The following is a 12,729-nucleotide window of genomic DNA, read 5'->3' as shown; positions in this document are numbered from 1 at the left end:
GTGCAATTTCAGAGTGCAGGCAAGGATCACACAGCCAGCTGGGGGGGCGGGGCCTAAACACCCCACCGATGCTGGTATTCAAAGGGTGCCCTGATCTCAAACTTTAATTAATTAAAGTATCCCTCCTCACCCCGTGCCACAATGGATATTGGGGTCCCCTCTCGCCACAGACATCAGGGCCCCAACACGTTGAAGGGGACTCCCCCAATGAAGGAGAGTAACCACATGCCAATGCACCATGTTGGTGCCCCTGGGAGGCACTCCCAAGGGCCACTGCCAAGGGGGCAATGTCCAGGCTGTTCCTTCAAGCCTCGGGACTTCCTTTCCATTCCATCTGGAGCTTATTTCGGGGACACCGATTCTGTATCACTCCAACCTGTGGAGATGCCAGCGTTGGACTGGGGTAAACACAGTAAGAAGTTTAACAACACCAGGTTAAAGTCCAACAGGTTTATTTGGTAGCAAAAGCCACACAAGCTTTCGGAGCTGCAAGCCCCTTCTTCAGGACTTACCTGAAGAAGGGGCTTGCAGCTCCGAAAGCTTGTGTGGCTTTTGCTACCAAATAAACCTGTTGGACTTTAACCTGGTGTTGTTAAACTTCTTACTGTGTTCACTCCAACCTCCCAGAGCAACCTTACAGGCTTCCTACAGTAACACAACATTCCACTCCTTGCTTATGTACGAACTTTGACCCATTGTTATACTTTAGCACTCACGCTGCTGCAATTAAAAGATTATTCATTAGTGTCACAAGTAAATTTACATTAACAGTGCAATGAAGTTACTGTGAAGATCCCCTTGTCACCACACTCCAGCGCCTGTTCGGATACACTGAGGGAGAATTTAGCATGGCCAGTGCATCTAACCAGCACGTCTTTCGGACTGTGGGAGGAAACTCACGTAGACATGAGGAGAATGTGCAGACTCCACACAGACAGTGACCCAAGCCAGGAATCAAATCCGGGTCCCTGGTATTGTGAGGCAGCACTGCTAACCACTGTGCCATTGTGCTGCCCAATGTTTTGCCCTGGATTGTGACTTACACCCATGACTTTCTGATTTAGAGATGAGGGCATTACTACTGAACTGAGGCTGAACACCAACAGATCATTAACCAATTGGGATTTATTTTCTGAGGTGTCGCATCTCAGGGTTACACCTTAGCTCACATGGATCTTAAAAACATTGACCCAACTGAACATATTTTCCATCCAGCCTCCAATCAAAGCTGAGCGACTTCAGAGGAGGAGTCCTTTCACTGGTAAATTAGTAAAGAAACATTTCAGATTCAGATAAGTAACAAAATAAAAGGCTTTTATCAGATTTAAAACTGAATATTCAGTTGTTAGAATTTGTGTCCATTGAATACGCTTAACTTTAACTTTTAATACTCCTTACTAGAATGCTTAATAGTAGAAAATATTAACCCTGTTGATGGGGTTGAGAAGGTCAGCAACTCATAGAAATCTCTGAACTTTTCAATTAAGTAACCTAACAAGTGTCTGGCTTCATTTGCGTTGTTGTTCACATATTTCCTGATTTGGTTCAGTTTAGTTCTGTTGATTATTTTCATAGTAAGAAGTCTCACAACACCAGGTTAAAGTCCAACAGGTTTATTTGGTAGCAAATGCCATAAGCTTTCGGAGCGCTGCTCCTTCGTCAGATGGAGTGGATATCTGCTCTCAAACAGGGCACAGAGACACAAAATCAAGTTACAGAATACTGATTAGAATGCGATTCCCAAAACCAGCCAGGTCTTAAAGGTACAGACAATGTGGGTGGAGGGAGCATTCAACACAGGTTAAAGAGATGTGTATTGTCTCCAGACAGAACAGCTAGTGAGATTCTGCAAGCCCAGGAGGCAAGCTGTGGGGGTTACTGATAATGTGACATAAATCCAACATCCCGGTTTAGGCCGTCCTCATGTGTGCGGAACTTGGCTATCAGGTTCTGCTCAGCGACTCTGCGCTGTCGTGTGTCGTGAAGGCCGCCTTGGAGAACGCTTACCTGAAGATCCAAGCAGTCACGGGCATTCAGCCTTGGATCTTCAGGCTTGGAAACTCACCGGCTCAAATCACCTTTTCCGAGTCTCTCTGGATTTTGAGCATGCGCCACCGTTCTCGCGGGCAGAGACTGTGGGCTCAAAATCACCCCCAGAGAGTGGCAATAAATGGGTCTTTTTCCAAGTGGCAATCAGTGGCTGGGGTGGAATTTAAGGCAGAATTGGAACGGAGGGAGTTGTCAAAAGGGAGGGAGGGTGGCAAAGTCGGAATGGAACGGAGTCAGAACTGGGTGCGGGGTCATAACAGAGTGGTGGAGTTGGAACAGGGGTGAAGTCAAAACAAGGGGGCGGAGCTGGAAAAAGGGTGGAGACCTGGGGGGAGAACACCCAAGAGAGACACCTGGGCAAGTGGTGGAGAGGACGGGGAAGTGGGGAGGGGGTTGGGGTTGGAACCAAACCCAAGGGGGGAGGAGCAGGGGGGATTTATATCAGATCTGAACTGGGAATTGGGGGTCAGAGCTGGAGTAGGATGAGGGGGGGGCTGGAGTCGGAATGGAACCTAAATCGGATGGAGGAGAGGATCAGTGTTGGACCCAGACTGGGAGGAGAGTGGTGTCAGAACCGGACCCAGATGAGGGGTAGGGGGGAATTGGATTGGGAGGGGGATCAGTGTTGGATCCAGACTGGGGCAGTGGGGGTAGGAATCTGGCCAGGGGTGAAGTGGGTATCTGGTATCAGGTTGGGTTGAGCCAGGGCGGGTTTGGTTGGGTGGAGGGAATGTGGGGGATCCCCTGGGTGTTTCAGGGTGAGGATGGTGTGCGGGTCCCCTGGATTGTTGGCTAGATCTGGGTGTTTAACGTCATCACTCTGAAGTTAGAAGTGCTTTTTCTCCTTCTAACTCTTTCGGAGTAACTATCAGGGTAAAGCTGGCAGATCCATCCAAAGTTAGTGAGTTAAAACACTTTGTTTATGGTTCCCAGCCCAGCATAATTGTCCAGGGGAAGTTAGCACTTCTGAATAACTACCGGGTAAACCGTTATGTGGGAACCTCCTAGAGGAATCAGAGAGTTATGGCCCATTGTAGTGAGAAGCAGAAATCAGCCAAGTCTACAGACTTGCTGATCAGGAAAACATGGATACAACTGTGAACCTTTCAGTCTTTGTCCTCTAGCCTCTTAAAAGTTCTGTTGCACAGAGACACCAGAGGCTCCAACGCTTCTCTCTGACAGTGAAGACCTAAGTTGTTCAATCATTCCATTTTGTTACTCAGGAATCATTTGATCTTTCTACTCTGTGAAATCACCGTGTCCATCTGGTGCAATGTGTGGAACATGTTAATAAGGGCTAGGGCAGTCATTGAAATCAGTGTTATTGTCCAAACAGTGTTATAAATAACAGATGGGATATTTTCCAGTCAAATAAACAATACTGCAGAAAAAGTCAAGTTTCCTCTCTCTGGTTAGTGAGTTAGTCAGGGTGGAATCACCTACAGGCTGCACACAAATTAACATTACATCGTATTGCTGCTGCATCGGCCTATACTTGCAACAAATGCCAACAATGAGTGTGTCATTTTGCCAGGACCGTTCTGTGAGTGTTTGGTGAATTGATTGATGGATCTTAAAAGAGGAAAAATATTATGCATAACTGGGGGGGGGGAGGGGGGGGGGTTAATATGGGGAGGGTGGAGGGTGGGGTGGGGGCAAAATAAAGGGTCTGGAATCAGCAGAAGCACCGAAGCCATAATTTCTCTCTCAGGCACTGTGTATCGGTTCAAGTCCATATTCCTTCTCTGCTGCTGGTCAACCTATTTCCTGCCTGGGTCAATAATCTACCTTTAATTCCATCAGTTTCAACTTCAGCAAACAGTCTCGAATGAGGGCTTCATCAAATGCCTTCTGAAAGTCCATTTGAATAACATCCATGGATCCCTTTGTTGGTTCTTTAGTTATCTCTTCCAAAATTACTATCTAGTTTTTCAGGTATGATCCTCCCTTTAAAACATTATGCTGTCCCTGTTTGATCATCTGAAAATTTTCATGGTGTTCAGTCACACTGTCCTTGATTATAGAGTCTAGATATTTCCCGGCTCCAGATGATAGATTAACTGGTCTGTAATACCATGGTTACCCTCCCGCAGCTCAGAAACAAAAGAGTGACACATACAATTTAAGGAGATGGTTGTCATATCCAGAGCAATTTGAAAGAATATACTTGAGTTATTGTAGTGATTGCCTCTTTCAGGGTGACACAGCAGAAGAGGGTCACCTGGCTTGAGGGACCAATTGGGACCAAGAGTGGGAAATCACCCCGGGGTGGAGTGCTCTCTAGACATCTAGAAGACATGTTTTTGATTTGATTCAATTTGATTTGATTTATTATTGTCACATTATTGGGATACAGTGAAAAGTATTGTTTCTTGCGCACTATACAAAGCATACCGTACATAGAGTACATAGCATACATAGGGGAGAAGACAAGGGAAGGGTGCAGAATGTAGTGTTACAGTCATAGCTAGGGTGTAGAGAAAGATCAACTTAATATAAGGTGGGTCATGATGGCAGCAGGGAAGAAGTTGTTCTTGAGTCAGTTGGTTCGTGCCCTCAGACTTATGTATCTTTTTCCCGATGGAAGAAGGTGGAAGAGAGAATGTCCAAGGTGTGTGGGGTCCTTGATTACACTGGCTGCTTTTCCCCGAGGCAGTGGGAAGTGTAGACAGAGTCAGTGGATGGGAGGCTGGTTTGCGTGATGGACTGGACTATGTTCGCGACTCTAGTAGGTATATAGGGACTGGGAAACTGGTGGGCTGCTCCAGGGTGGCCTGTGAGGCTGCGAGCCTCTGTACAAATACCTTTAATAAATACCTTTTGTGTTGCTGATGATGTCTGGGGCATGAAGCATTACATTGGCAATAAGGATGGGGTAGATTATGATGACACAGCCAACCTGTGAGTATCCGGTTTTAGTTGAAGTCTGAAGAAAGGGGATGCTCACCAGGGTGCCTGTTTTTGGGGGAATGGACCCAGTGAGCTGTTGAGATGCCCCAGACCCTGAGGGATGTATGCAGAGTCAGAAGTTTAAAAAAACACAGAGAAGAAATAAGAGAACGTGGCCCTCAGAAGCAAGAACTGTGACTTTGAGTTTATATCATAGAATGGAATCATAGAATCCCTACAGTGCAGAAGGAGGCCATTCTGCCCATCGAGTCTGCACTGACAACAATCCCACCCAGGTGCTATCCGCGTAATCCCGCATATTTACCCTGCTAATTCCTCTAACCTACACATCCCGGGACAATAAGTAAGCACGGCCAATCAACCTAACCCGCACATCTTTGGAGTGTGGGAGAAATCGGAGCACCCGGAGGAAACCCACGCAGACACGGGGAGAATGTGCAGACTCCGCGCAGACAGTGACCCAAGCCAGGAATCGAACCAGTGTCCCTGGAGCTGTGAGGCAGCAGCGCTAACTATTGTGTCACCGTGCTTCCCCAAGGCACGGTTTAAGGCAGCTAAGTTTTAAAAAAGGACAAAAAATTGCTGCAAAGTTGTTTTAAAAATTGAGGAGAGCACAGAGAGAGTGTTTGAAGTGAAAAGGGAGAAATGCCCCAAGGAGCTGCAGCCATTTCTTAAAAAGCACAGGAAAATAAAGGGGCTGAAACAGGCAGGTATCCGATCCAAGCAGAACCTGTGGGAGCCCGGGTGGCATTTGTGGGGGGTCCGGGTGGTGGTCCCTGCACTGAGGGACTGTCAGGAGTGAGATTTTGGAGAGGAGAAGACTTCAACTGTTTAAAAGAAAATAAAGTTGAGAAGTTTTGAAAACAGCCCGTTGGACCTCGGAAACGTGGGGTCGCCCTGTGAAATTGACTAAACAAAAATGGGCACATCGAAAAGCAGAGAGAGGACTGGACTCTCCAAAGGAAAAGAAAAGTGGCAGAAATCGCTGAGAGAGCTTTCCAGTGGAAGAGAAGTTTTAACAGTTAAAATTAAGATTAAAAAAGGAACAGCCGGGATTCGCGCCAAGACTTCAAAAAGCACCAGTAACTGATAGCTGGGACAAAAGGTGACAATGCAGTAATGCATTTAAAACAAGAATGCATTTAAATCAGTCCTGCATTTAAAGTGGTAATACATTTAATGTAGCAACCACAAAAAGAAACAGAGTACAATGGACAGGAAAATTGGAGAAGATCCCAGATAGAGGGAAACTCTCAAAAAGATCCACAAGCAATGCAAAACTTAAGAGAAGGCAATAAGACCACAGGGATTTTTTTCCACACAGAAGGTGGTGAGTTTCTGGAACAAGCTGCCAGAGGTAGTAGTAAAGATGGGTACAATTTTGTCTTTTAAAAAGCATTTAGACAGTTACATGGGTAAGATGGGTATAGAGGGACATGGGTCAAACGCAGGCAATTGAGACTAGCTTAGTGGTTAAAAAAAGAGGGTGGCATGGACAAGTTGGGCCGAAGGGCCTGTTCCCATGCTGTAAACCTCTATAACTCGAAGAGGCAATACCTTACCTCAGAGGAGGAAATGAAGACCTTGGGGAAAAAGCAACATAAGACCTCAGAGGAGGCAATGTAAAACTCCAAAAAAAGGGCACTGCAAGACCCTGGGAGCAGGGCACTGACAGACACGAGATTATCAAATGAAGGACAATGAGAGAATTGCAGAATGGAAACAAGTCAACACTTTGCCAGAGACGGAACCGACCAAAAGTGAAGACAAAAGGGTTTGACTTAAATTCAGATGTTTCGCTGAAGTTAAGACAAGTAGAAATGAAGATTCCATTTATGGAATCCCATAAGAGCATGAGGGAGGGGGGAGGGGAGGGGGAGAGGGGAGGGAGGGGAGGGGGGGAGGGGAGGGGGGGAGGGGAGGGGAGGGGGGAGGGGGGAGGGGGAGGGGGAGGGGGAGGGAGAGAGGGGGAGGGGGGAGGGGGAGGGGGGAGGGGAGGGGGGAGGGGAGAGGGAAGGGGAGGGGGGAGGAAGGGGGGGGGAGGGAGGGGGGAGGGAGGGGGGAGGGAGGGGGGAGGGGAAGGGAGGGGGAGGGGAGGGGGAGGGGAGAGGGGGAGGGGAGGGGGAAGGGGGAGAGGGGATGGGGAGGGGGGAGGGGAGGGGGAGGGGGGAAGGGGAGAGGGGAGGGGGAGAGGGGAGGGGAGGGGAGGGGAGGGGGGAGGGGAGGGGCGAGGGGAGGGGGAGGGGTGAGGGGAGGGGGAGGGGGATGGGGGGAGGGGGATGGGGGGATGTGGGGGGAGGGGAGGGGAAGGGAGGGAGAGGGGGGAGAGAGAGGGAGAGGGAGGGGGGAGTGGGGGAGAGGGAGGGGGGAGTGGGGGAGAGGGAGGGGGAGGGAGGGGAGGGGGGAGAAAGGGGAGGGGGAGGAGAGGGGGAGAGGGGAAGGGGGGAGGGAGAGGGGGAGGGGGAGGGAGGGGGAGGGGGAGGGGGAGGGAGGGTGGAGGGGGGAGGGAGGGGGAGGAGGGAGGGGAGGGGGAGGGATGGTGGAGGGAGGGGGAGGGAGGGGGAGGGAGGGGGGGAGGGAGGGGGAGGGAGGGGGGAGGGGAGGAAGGGGGAAGGGGGGAGGGATGGGGAAGGGGAGGGGAGGGGGAAGGGGAGGGGGAGGGGCGGGGAGGGGAAGGGAGGGGGGAGAGGGAGGGGGGCAGGGGGGAGAGGGAGGGGGGCAGGGGGGAGTGGGTGGGGGGGAGGGAGGAGAGGTGGGAGTGGGGAGAGGGGAGTGGTGATAGGGGGGAGGGACGGGTAGGGGGGGAGAGAGAGGGGCGGGGAGGGGGGAAGGGGGAGGAGGGAGCTGGGGGGGAGGGCGATAGGGGGAGGTGGGAGGGAGGGGGGAGGGGGAGGATTGGGGGGAAGGTGGGGGTGAGGGAGGGGGGGGAGAGGGAGGAGGGAGGGGAAGGGGGGCTGAGGGGGAGTGGGGGGAAGGGGAGGGGGGAGAGGGTGGGGAGATGGGGGAGTGGGCAGGGGAGGGGGAGGGGGGTGGGTTGGGGGTGGAGGGGGGGCGGGGGGAGGGATGGGAGGGGGGGAGGGGGGGAGGGAACGGGGGAGGGATGGAAGGGGAAGGGTGGGGAAGGGGGAGGGGGGAACAGGGGGAAGGGGGAAACAGGGGGGGGCGGGGAACAGGGGGGAGCGGGGAGGGGGAGGAGTGGGGGAGGGGGGGAGTGTGTATTGGTGAGGGGGGGGGAGAATGTATTGGTGAGGAGGGGGAGTGTGTATTGGTGAGGGGGGGGAGTGTGTATTGGTGAGGGGGGACAGTGTGTATTGGTGAGGGGGGGACAGTGTGTATTGGTGAGGGGGGGAGTGTGCATTGGTGAGGGAGGGGGAGTGTGTATTGGTGAGGGGGTGAGGGGGGGGAGTGTGTATTGGTGAGGGGGGGTGAGTGTGTATTGGTGAGGGGGACAGTGTGTATTGGTGAGGGGGGGACAGTGTGTATTGGTGAGGGGGGAGTGTGCATTGGTGAGGGAGGGGGAGTGTGTATTGGTGAGGGGGGGTGAGTGTGTATTGGTGAGGGGGGGGAGTGTGTATTGGTGAGGTGGGGGGAGTTTGTATTGGTCAGGGAGGGGGGAGTGTGTATTGGTGAGGGGGGGTGAGTGTGTATTGGTGAGGGGGGGAGCGTGTATTGGTGAGGGGGGGCAGTGTCTATTGGTGAGGTGGGGTCGTTTGTACTGGTGAGGGGGGGGCAGTGTGTATTGGTGAGGGGGGTGCAGTGTGTATTGGTGAGGGAGGGCAGTGTGTATTGGTGAGGGAGGGGCAGTGTGTATTGGTGATGGGGGGCAGTGTGTATTGGTGAGGGGGGGGATGTGTGTATTGGTGAGGAGGGAGTGTGTATTGGTGAGGGAGGGGCAGTGTGTCTTGGTGAGGGGGGGTGAGTGTGTATTGGTGAGGGGGAGCTGTGTGTATTGGTGAGGGGGGGGGCAGTGTGTATTGGTGAGGGAGGGTGAGTGTGTATTGGTGAGGGAGGGGCACTGTGTATTGGTGAGGGAGGGGCAGTGTGTATTGGTGATGGGGGGCAGTGTGTATTGGTGAGGGGGGGCAGTGTGTATTAGTGAGGGGGGGGCAGTGTGTATTGTGAGGGGGGGCAGTGTGTATTGGTGAGGGGGGGTGAGTGTGTATTGGTGAGGGGGGGTGAGTGTGTATTGGTGGGGGGCAGTGTGTATTGGTGAGGGGGAGCAGTGTGTATTGGTGAGGGGGGGTGAGTGTGTATTGGTGAGGGGGGGGAGTGTGTATTGGTGAGGTGGGGGGAGTTTGTATTGGTCAGGGAGGGGGGAGAGTGTATTGGTGAGGGGGGGGGAGTGTGCATTGGTGAAGGGGGGGAGTGTGTATTGGTGAGGGGGGGGAGTGTGTATTGGTGAGGGGGGGAGTGTGTATTGGTGAGGGGGGGGCAACGTATATTGGTGAGGGGGGGGAGCGTGTATTGGTGAGGTGGGGGTGGGGTGTGCAATGGTGACGGTGGGGGAGTGTGTATTGGTGAGGGGGGGACAGTGTGTATTGGTGAGGGTGGGGGAGTGTGTACTGGTGAGGTGGGGGGGGGCAGTGTGTATTGGTGAGGGTGGGGGAGTGTGTATTGGTGAGGTGGGGGGGGGCAGTGTGTATTGGTGAGGGTGTGGGAGTGTGTATTGGTGAGGTGGGGGGGGCAGTGTGTATTGGTGAGGGAGGGGGAGTGTGTATTGGTGAGGGAGGGGGGAGTGTGTGTATTGGTGAGGGAGGGGGGAGTGTGTGTATTCGTGATGGAGGGGGATTGTGTATTGGTGAGGGAGTGGGAGTGTGTATTGGTGAGGGAGGGGGAGTGTGCATTGATGAGGGAGGGGGGGAGTGTGTATTACTGAGGGAGGGGGAGTGTGTATTGGTGATGGAGGGGCGGAGTGTTTGCACTGGTGAGGCGGGCGGGCGTGTGTATTGGTGTGGGGGGAGTGTGTATTGGTGTGGCGCGTGAGTGTGTATTGGCGTGGGGGGGAGTGTGTATTGGCGTGGGGGCGAGTGTGTATTGGTGAGGGGGGGTGAGCGTGTATTGATGTGGGGGGCAGTGTGTATTGGTGTGGGGTGGTGATTGTGTATTGGTGAGGGGGGTGAGTGTGTATTGGTGTAGGAGTCTGTATTGGTGTGGGGGGGAGTGTGTATTGGCGTGGGGGGGAGTTTGTATTGGTGTTGGGGGGGAGTGTGTATTGGTATGGGGGGAGCAGTGTGTATTGGTGTGGGGGGGTAGTGTGTATTGGTGTGGGGCGGTGAGTGTGTATTGGTGAGGGGGTGAGTGTTTATTGGTGTCGGGGGGTGAGTGTGTATTGGTGAGGGGGTGAGTGTGTATTGGTGTCGGGGGGGAGTGTGTATTGGTTAGGTTGGGGCAAGTGTGTATTGGTGAGGGGGGGAGTGTGTATTGGTGAGGGGGGGAGTGTGTATTGGTGAGGGGGGGAGCGTGTATTGGTGAGGGGGGGTGAGTGTGTATTGTTGAGGGGGGCAGTGTGTACTGGTGAGGGGGGGTGAGTGTGTATTGGTGAGGGGGGGAGTGTGTATTGGTGAGGGGGTGAGTGTGTATTGGTGTCGGGGGGGAGTGTGTATTGGTTAGGTTGGGGCAAGTGTGTATTGGTGAGGGGGGGAGTGTGTATTGGTGAGGGGGGAGTGTGTATTGGTGAGGGGGGGAGCGTGTATTGGTGAGGGGGGTGAGTGTGTATTGTTGAGGGGGGCAGTGTGTACTGGTGAGGGGGGGAGTGTGTATTGGTGAGGGGGGGGCAGTGTGTATTGGTGAGGGGGTGGCAGTGTGTATTGGTGAGGGAGGGTGAGTGTGTATTGGTGAGGGGGGCAGTGTGTATTGGTGAGGGGGGGGCAGTGTGTATTGGTGAGGGGGGGTGAGTGTGTATTGGTGAGGGGGTGGAGTGTGTATTGGTGAGGTGGGGGGAGTTTGTATTGGTCAGGGAGGGGGGAGAGTGTATTGGTGAGGGGGGAGTGTGTATTGGTGAGGGGGGGAGTGTGTATTGGTGAGGGGGGGGAGTGTGTATTGGTGAGGGGGGGGAGTGTGTATTGGTGAGGGGGGGGCAGCGTATATTGGTGAGGGGGGGAGCGTGTATTGGTGAGGTGGGGGTGGAGTGTGTATTGGTGACGGTGGGGGAGCGTGTATTGGTGAGGGGGGGACAGTGTGTATTGGTGAGGTGGGGGGACAGTGTGTATTGGTGAGGGTGGGGGAGTGTGTATTGGTGAGGTGGGGGGGGCAGTGTGTATTGGTGAGGGAGGGGGAGTGTGTATTGGTGAGGGAGGGGGGAGTGTGTGTATTGGTGCGGGAGGGGGAGTGTGTATTCGTGATGGAGGGGGAGTGTGTATTGGTGAGGGAGGGGGAGTGTGTATTGGTGAGGGAGGGGGAGTGTGCATTGGTGAGGGAGGGGGGGTGTGTGTATTACTGAGGGAGGGGGAGTGTGTATTGGTGAGGGATGGGGAGTGTGTATTGGTGAGGGGGGGGGAGTGTGTATTGGTGAGGGGGGGGAGTGTGTATTGGTGAGGGGGGGGCAGCGTATATTGGTGAGGGGGGGAGCGTGTATTGGTGAGGTGGGGGTGGAGTGTGTATTGGTGACGGTGGGGGAGCGTGTATTGGTGAGGGGGGGACAGTGTGTATTGGTGAGGTGGGGGGACAGTGTGTATTGGTGAGGGTGGGGGAGTGTGTATTGGTGAGGTGGGGGGGGCAGTGTGTATTGGTGAGGGAGGGGGAGTGTGTATTGGTGAGGGAGGGGGGAGTGTGTGTATTGGTGCGGGAGGGGGAGTGTGTATTCGTGATGGAGGGGGAGTGTGTATTGGTGAGGGAGGGGGAGTGTGTATTGGTGAGGGAGGGGGAGTGTGCATTGGTGAGGGAGGGGGGGTGTGTGTATTACTGAGGGAGGGGGAGTGTGTATTGGTGAGGGATGGGGAGTGTGTATTGGTGATGGAGGGGCGGAGTGTTTGCATTGGTGAGGCGGGCGGGAGTGTGTATTGGTGTGGGGGGGAGTGTGTATTGGTGTGGGGCGGGAGTGTGTATTGGCGTGGGATGGTGATTGTGTATTGGTGAGGGGGGTGAGTGTGTATTGGTGTGGGAGTCTGTATTGGTGTGTGGGGGGGGAGTGTGTATTGGTATGGGGGGAGCAGTGTGTATTGGTGTGGGGTGGTGAGTGTGTATTGGTGAGGGGGGTGAGTGTGGATTGGTGTCGGGGGGTGAGTGTGTATTGGTGAGGGGGGTGAGTGTGTATTGGTGAGGGGGGGTGAGTGTGTATTGGTGAGGGGGGCAGTGTGTATTGGTGAGGGAGGGGTGTTGTGTATTGGTGAGGGGGGGTGAGTGTGTATTGGTGAGGGGGGGAGCGTGTATTGGTGGGGGGGCAGTGTGTATTGGTGAGGTGGGGGGAGTTTGTATTGGTGAGGGGGGAGCAGTGTGTATTGGTGAGGGGGGGGCAGTGTGTATTGGTGAGGGGGGGGCAGTGTGTATTGGTGAGGGGGGGGCAGTGTGTATTGTTGAGTGGGGGGTGAGTGTGTATTGGTGAGGGGGGGGAGTGTGTATTGTTGATGGGGGGGCAGGGTGTATTGGTGAGGCGGGGCAGTGTTTATTGGTTTGGGGGGGAGTGTGTATTGGTGAGGGGGCGGCAGTGTGTATTGGTGAGGGGGGGAGTGTGTGTATTGGTGAGGGAGGGCAGTGTGTATTGGTTAGGTTGCGGGAAGTGTGTATTGGTGACGGGGGGGGAGCGTGTATTGGTGAGGGGGGGAGTGTGTATTG

This window comes from Mustelus asterias, chromosome 15, assembly GCF_964213995.1.
Source record: "Mustelus asterias chromosome 15, sMusAst1.hap1.1, whole genome shotgun sequence".
Classification (NCBI taxonomy): domain Eukaryota; kingdom Metazoa; phylum Chordata; class Chondrichthyes; order Carcharhiniformes; family Triakidae; genus Mustelus; species Mustelus asterias.
Note: the sequence above shows the minus strand (reverse complement) of the source record.